A 6,278-nucleotide genomic window follows, 5' to 3' on the forward strand; every position below is an offset into this window, starting at 1 on the left:
AGAATGATTTGTTCTAATGGTGTTTGTAAATAGGATCACAAGTCCACATCTTGTACAGCAATTAACCACTAAGAAGAATATATGCAGTGTATTACTTGTTGAAAAATAAAAAATAAAAAATAAAAAATAAGAATTCAAAAGCAACAAACACTGGCAAGGATGTGGAGATTCATAAAGTCTTTCACATTATTGGTGGGAATATAAACTAGAACAACCCCTATGGAAATCATCAAGGAGACTTCTTTTTTTTTTTTTTTTTTTTTTTGCAAAGGATCAATAGGGTGTTCAGGGTCTCACTACTAGATCAGATTCGTAGTGATCCACCTGTTTATAGTCTCCCAAGAGCTGGGATTACAGGCGCACGCCACCATGCCCAGTCTGAATTGCCATCTCAGCATGCCCCGGGGGCAGGGCTGGCATGGCATGCCCAGGGATCAAACCCCCAGCCCCTCAGCCTGCTTGCAGGTGCTTTAATCAGCTGAGCTATTTGGCCTGTCCCATCATGGAGATAAAAAAAATAAAAAATAAAAAATAAAAAAACTGGAAATTCCATTTAACCCAGCTATTTTCCTTCTGGATGTCTTCTCAAGCGTTAAAGACATGCTTCAGTGACATATGCAGACCTACTTTTCTAACAACACAATTTATAGCAGCTGAATCTTAGTTGTGGTCTATGTGTCCATTAACAGAAAAAGGAATAATCAAAATATCATATATGGAGTACTACTTAGCCATAAAGAAAATAGGTCTTCAGAAAAATGCATGCCCATTGAGACCTCAATGCTAAATGAAATGATTCAGACATGGAAGGTTAACTATCACCTCGGTTCTCTTGGTCTGAGAAACCCAAAGTATAAATCATTTAAAGATCAAAACAGAAGATAAACTATAAGAAAAATGGTTGTAGATTTTGTGCAGATAGGAAAAGGATCTAAAGGATGGAGAAAGGGGAGAGAAAGCGAAGGAGAAAGGGAAGCAAAAACAGTTATTTGTCACATTTACCAAATCCACATGACAAATACATTCATTGTATATTGGAAACTTGTACTAACAAAAATAAATTTTGAAACAGACTTTTTCTTTTTTGTTTTGACACACTGCACTTGTGCATATGTATGGGCACAGTGTGGCATTTTAATATTTCAATATGTATTTAAAATGTATAATTGGCATAGCTATCACCTCAGACCTTTTTTTTCAAAATTTTATTGATAAACAGATAGCAATGAGACAGTTTCAAATCAAATCGGAAGTATAGTTTCAACAAACAACACACTGCATATATTCTTCTTAGTGGTTAATTGCTGTACAAGATGTGGACTTGAGATCCTATTTACAAACACCATTAGAACAAATCATTCTATTCATTAAGAGAATGTAACTATATATCTATCCTAACCACTTTGAATACACAGATACAAAATGGACATTCATCTGTATACCCTATTTTTTCTAAGTTCCGTTATTGAGTATTATAGGTGTGTAAACTCAGCAAAATATTCTAAAAGACTCCAGTAGACCATAATAGCGTTGGGTCTTCTGTTTAACTGGAAATGTCAGAAATTATTGACCTGAGTCCCCCACAGCTCAACATAACAGCATGGCTTTACTTCCTATATTTCATCTTCACACTTTTCTATTGGATGGTTAAGACCAAGGTAAAGCAGGACCTGTGTAACAAGAGTTGTAGATTTTGGGTAGGATAAGTTCAGACCTTTTTTTGAGATGGTGTCTGACTGGTTTGTTCTTGAACTCACAACCTGCATCTTAACCTCCCTAATCCCAGACATGTAGGGCAATAGGCATCTGTCACTATGCCAAGCTATTACTTCTCTTCATTAAGAGCATTCAAAATTTTCTCTAGTAGCCATTTTTAAATATTAAGTTAATGTGTCAATCACAGCTACTGCACTCTGCAATCAACATTAGATGCTATTCCTCCTATCACAAGATATTTTCTAGCTCATAAAATTTGTTGCACAAACTTCTGATATTGCCCTGAGACACAATGCTAATTTTCTACAAATTAAGAACATTCAAAGGGCCAGGGAGATGGATCAGTAGAATAAGCACTTGCCTGGCAAGTGCAAGGGCCTGAGTTCAATCCCTGGTTCTGCAAAAAATAAAATAAAATAAAAAAGAAAGAAAGGGATTTAACTATAGACAACAATATGCAATGTATTAATTATTGAAAATATGCCAGTAATTGGTTGTGAAACTGTCTCATTGATATTTGTTTCTCAATAAAATTATTTTTTAAAAACCTTCATTCATACAGAATAAGCCTTAGGAAAGAATTGTATCAGGCCATGCATAAGTGACTCACCCATGAGTGGGAGTTATGTCATCACCTGGAAACCAACCATGAAGCACTGGCTTGTCTTGGTCCCACTTCCTGTGGGTGCTCCACGATATTTCAGGAACCTTGATATTAAAGTCTGCTTGAAGGGAATTAGCAGAATTAGTCAGCTTTTCATCACTGTGGTACAACACCTGAACCCATAAATTAGAGGACAGGTTTAATTTCACTCCTGATTTCAGAGGATTTGGTCCACAGTTACTGGGCTCCATGGCAGAAAGGTCATGACAGAAGGTTGTCATAGAAGAAATCTGTTCACTTCATGGCCTCTTGGAACCAGAGCCCAGTGGAACAGCAGTGCAAAGGAAGGGGCTAGAGCCTAGACAGAGTCCCTAAAGTCGCACTCACAGACTCTAGGCACCTCTTAACCAAATCACCTTGACAATCAAGCTCTGTTGTCACATATATCCCTGTCCACTTCTGCCCAAATATGCCTCCTTAAGCTGTCCTTAACCTCCAGTTAAAGGCAACATGTTAATAAGTAGGCCTAACATGATATGCCGATCCTACATACAACTAAAATTGCACAAACACCTTGGCAAAAGTCTCAACAATTCCAACATTATCCAAAAGTCCAAGTCCAGAGTCTCTTCTGAGACTCAAGGAAAACTCTTAGCTGTAGAATTCAATAAACAGGCTACAAATTTCAAAGATACAATAACACGCAAGGTAAATATTCTCATTCCAAAAGAGAGGGATGTAGTATAGAAAAAATTCTCTTTGTCATGTTCTCATCTGTAGGACAAAACACCTAACACTTAAAAGAAAAAAGGTTTATTTTAACTCACAGTTACAGCTGCTCCAAGAGATAAGTGGTGGAGCGGGAGGGCCTAACCAGGAAGAAAGCTGATCATGCCCTAGTGGCAAGGAAGTAGAGAGTGAAGGAATGAGATTGAGAAAGATAATACCTTTCCAGATTATAACTCCAGGGACCCGCTTCTTCTGATCAGGCACTTCCCTACAATGTACGCAGCTCTAATGCCCCCATTTTCCAATCAGTTTTCAAGATTCACCTCTGAGTACATGGGAGATCATTCTTGATCTAAACCATAATACATACCAAGCCAAAGCAAGACAGAAACCCAGAAGAACAAGACTAAAGGTATAGAAAAGTTTCCAACCAAAACAATATGGACAGACAGGACAAACAGTGAGTCTTTAAGCTCCATATTTGGCATCCAGGGCACATCTGGTGGTGAAAAATGAGTTCCAAAAGTCTCAGGTGGCTGGTCCTCCATGGCCTTACTAATTGCAGGCTAAGGAGCCTTTCTTGGGTTGGGTTGCTTCCTGTCTGTGCCTTTCCTTAGTACATGTTTCATATTCCTGGTATCTCTGACTTCCTGGAGTCTTCAGTGAAACCTAAGCTTCACTCACACAGATTTATTTATAAATTCCTTTTTCAGGTGCAAGTTACCTGGCCTCTCAGACCACCCTCTAAAATCTGGTGGAAGCCTACCTGGCCCCACAGTTCTTATAATGTCCATGCAAGAACAGGGATATCAGACGGGTAACTTCAAGGTCTGCTGCCACTGCCAACAGCAGTCAGGCCCTAGGGCTATAGCGGCTTATGAGAGCTTGTGGGCCAGAGCATGATGTGATGAACCTCAGAGAACCTTTACTAAGCAGGGGTCTGATGGGCTCTGTTACAAAATGAAAGGTCGATGTTTTGTACCACCGAGTCATCACTGAGTTGGGTCTTGCTGATTCATGTGACTGCTTCGAGGCATCATTCTTCTAGTCCTCATAGAAAGTACCTGCCTTCTCTTCATGGGAACAATCTCTTGAATAACCAAACACCCTTGCCCCAACTTTACACTTGTTTCATTTTATACCAAAATTTAAGTTTTTCAAATATTTGTACACCATTTTTGGTCTTTATGCTCATTACAAATCTAGCTAAAACCATGCTGCAACACCTGCACCACAACCTCACTGTTGGGATACCTTGAAATTCCTTCTGCCTAATCATTATTCCACCACTCTTTAACTCAGACATCTGCAAAATTCTCAAGGCAGGTAAAATGTAGACAGATTTTCCACTTGGGCAGATGCCTAACTCACCTCAGACTAAGATTTCAATTTCTTTCCTATTTCTCAAGAAAACCCCCAAAACCATCTGTCTTAGTTACTTGCTGGTTGTTAGAACAAAATTCCCACAAAATAAAAGAGGAAAGTTTATTTTAGTTCACAGTTTTTAGAGTCACCATTTGTAGTCAGTTGGCTACAGATCAGGGCCGTGAGGCAGAGGAAAATAGTCCATAGTAGGGTAGGCAGAAAGCAACAACCCTGCCTGCCTTCCTTCCTTCTTTCCCTTTTATTTTATCCAGGGTATAAATGTTTTGGTTGATGCCACACCCATAGGGTGGGTCTTCCCTCTTTAATAATCCCATCATCCACAATTATGCTAGACCAAACAGTGCCCTAATCCAGCTATCACACTCATAATCTAGTATGATACACCCATGATTTAGCCAACTTCCAAAAGTCCCACCTGTGGACATATATAGCTTTGGGGGGACAATTATATATAAGCCATAACACTATCCACTATTGCCTAATAATTTTAAGGAAATTTGCAATCAAACACATCCACAGATGGATTCTTTCACCAAAATCCTCTCAAATGGCACATTTGTATTGGAAATTATCACAATAAGAACTGTCTAAGAATGTAATCTAAGGTGTTTCCAGAAGACCAAGAACAGTTTGGATCATTATCTCTGGCATCCCCCAACCCCAGGAAATTATATTGTTCCTCTGAGCACTCACTTTTAGCACTCTACATTCCAAGACCTTATTCAAAGTTCCCACATGATTTTATGGAGATTAGTCCACAGCTCTATGATCAATCAACACTATGAGTTACCCATCGTTTTATTGGGTTTTTGTTTTATGAGAAAGAAATTCTATGAGAATAAAGGCAAGGTCTTTTTATTCATTGCTACAACCCTGTCCGGTATATGGCATGTGCCCAGTTGTGTCAGTTCTGCTATCATTAATATTACTAGCAGCCTTTAGGCCCTACACATAAGAAATCTTATGACTTATTTTTGAACCCAGATCTATCTTGCTTTGATGGATATCATGTGTTTAAATGTATGATGCTTTAAAACAAGCAAATAAGTGGTGAGCATGGTATGAGTCCAGCTCTCAGTTCTTTGTCCAACATGGCAGAAGCTATGCAAAATTCCTTCAGTTAGTCATGAGAAGAGGCACAAATCATGTTCTCAGAGAGCAAGAAATTTTATTTGAGGTAGGAGAGGACATCTAGTCAAAACAATTCTGACTTGTTAAGAAGTTGTGCTCATCCTAAGCAGAAAAAAGAGCTAAACAAACTGAAAACTAGTGACTTGGAACCCACAAAGAACTAAAGCCTCTGGGAAAGCCATTGTCCTAAAATCTAGAGAGACAGAAATCTAGAAATTGAGATCTCTTTACCAGTGGCAGAATCATAAACTAGAAGGAGCACTTAAATTGTTATGGTCATTTTTTATAGGTTACTGGAAGTAGAGTGTGTTCTAGCTTGAGAAAGAGAAATTCCTAGGGGCTATGGGCTGAAGGGAGCTCACATTTTATATGGGTTTGCCTCCAGGGAATGTACATGGTGCTCACTTTAAAAACTACGGCCTCATAGGTCTGTTAGGGGAAGGAGAAACATATTAATTGTGAAATATAACTAGAGAAATGTCTTCCTTACAAAGGCCTGATCTCCACTTTACTGTGATCTTATCCCATCAAGGGAAAGACATTTTCCCAACTTTTCTTTGTCTTGTTTGTCTCACTCAGGTTAAAAGAGAAGAAGTACGGCCTGGAATATATTGCTCAGTGGCACAGTGTCTGCTTGGCAAGTGTGAAGCTATGGATTTGATTCTCAATACTGGAGAAAAAAGAGAAAGGAGGAGGAGGAGGAGGAGGAGGA

The sequence above is a fragment of the Octodon degus genome, unplaced genomic scaffold (genome assembly GCF_000260255.1).
Source record: "Octodon degus isolate 3935 unplaced genomic scaffold, OctDeg1.0 scaffold00020, whole genome shotgun sequence".
Classification (NCBI taxonomy): domain Eukaryota; kingdom Metazoa; phylum Chordata; class Mammalia; order Rodentia; family Octodontidae; genus Octodon; species Octodon degus.